Raw genomic sequence first — 1507 nt, forward strand, 5'->3', positions numbered from 1 at the left:
CCATTGTTCTCGTCTGTCCGTCTCCCCCGATTAGACTGTAAGCCCGTCAAACGGCAGGGACTGTCTCTATCTGTTGCCGACTTGTTCATCCCAAGCGCTTAGTACAGTGCTCTGCACATAGTAAGCGCTCAATAAATACTATTGAATGAACATTCCCAGCGGAGATTTTTATTCCCTTATTTCCCAAGGAGTCAAACCCAGGATCTGCATCAAACACCTTTTCTCCCTCCACCCCCATCCCAGGGAAATGTCACTTTCTGAGTTGATTTGGAGAAGATATGGGTGAGATCTCTGCTCAATTGTCCAGGAGTCACCAACTTCAGGAAACTCTGCACAGCCACCAATGATGGATATTAGGAGACCCTAATGACCTGGACATATACTTTATTGACAAAATTAAAACCACCAGGCATGATCTCCCTAAAATTTTCCCTGCTCCTCTCCAGTTCCCCCTCCTCTGCCCTCTTGGACTCTCAACTCTTCCAATATTCCCAGTGGTATCTCAAGAAGAGATCTCTCACCGACTCTTAAATTCTACCCCCTTCACCTGTGCCTCCAACTCCGTCCCTTCATATGTTATTATGTACATAAGATCTGTGGGGCTGGGAGGGGGAATGAAGAACAAAGGGAAGAAGGCAGGATGACACAGAAGGGAGTGGGAGAAGAGGCAAGGGAAGCTTAGTCAGGGAAAGCCTCCCGAAGGAGATGTGCCTTCAATAAGGCTTTGAAGGTAGGGAGAGTAATTGTCTGTTGGATTTGAGGAGGGAAAGTGTTCCAGGACAGAGGCAGGATGCGGGAGAAGGGTGGGTAGCGAGATAGACAAGATTGAGGAACAGTGAGAAGTTTAATGTTAGAGGCGTGTAGTGTGCAGGCTTGTCCTCGCTTCGGCAGCACATATACTAAAATTGGAATGATACAGAGAAGATTAGGATGGCCCCTGCACAAGGATGACATGCAAATTCATGAAGCATTCCATATTTTTAATGAGATATACATCACCCTGATTCTATTTATTTGCTATTGTTTTAATGAGATGTTCTTCCCCTTGATTCTATTTATTGCCATTGTTCTTGTCTGTCTGTCTCCCCGATTAGACTGTAAACCCGTCAAAGGGCAGGGACTGTCTCTATCTGTTACCGATTTGTGCATTCCAAGAGCTTAGTACAGTGCTCTGCACATAGTAAGCGCTCAATAAATACTATTGAATGAATGAATGAATGGTTGGAGTAGGAGAGTAGCAAAGTGAAGTAGGAGGGACAAAGTGATTGAGTGCTTTAAAGCCAATGGTAAGGAGTTTCTATTTGATGCCAAGGTAGATGGGCAACCACTGGAGTTTCTTGAGGAGTGGGGAAATATGTCCTTCTGACTCGCAGGCCCATATTGTATTCACTAGTTCACACTGTTTCTCATTCACTGGTATTCACTGATGCTTACTGTGTGCAGAACACTTTACAGAATGTTTGGAAATATACAAGGGAGTTGGTAGACTTGGTCCCTGACCATAAGA

At 44.9% G+C, this 1507-nt stretch overlaps 1 non-coding gene across 1 annotated transcript; it reads left to right on the top strand.

Annotated features, from left to right (window-relative positions):
- Positions 1-875: 875 nt before the first annotated feature.
- On the top strand, positions 876-982 carry LOC114809268. The gene has a single exon (XR_003757056.1). It is a non-coding gene; the product is annotated as a U6 spliceosomal RNA (small nuclear RNA).
- The last annotated feature ends 525 nt before the right edge of the window (positions 983-1507 follow it).

This window comes from Ornithorhynchus anatinus, chromosome 2 (assembly GCF_004115215.2).
Source record: "Ornithorhynchus anatinus isolate Pmale09 chromosome 2, mOrnAna1.pri.v4, whole genome shotgun sequence".
In the NCBI taxonomy this organism is placed as follows: Eukaryota; Metazoa; Chordata; class Mammalia; order Monotremata; family Ornithorhynchidae; genus Ornithorhynchus; species Ornithorhynchus anatinus.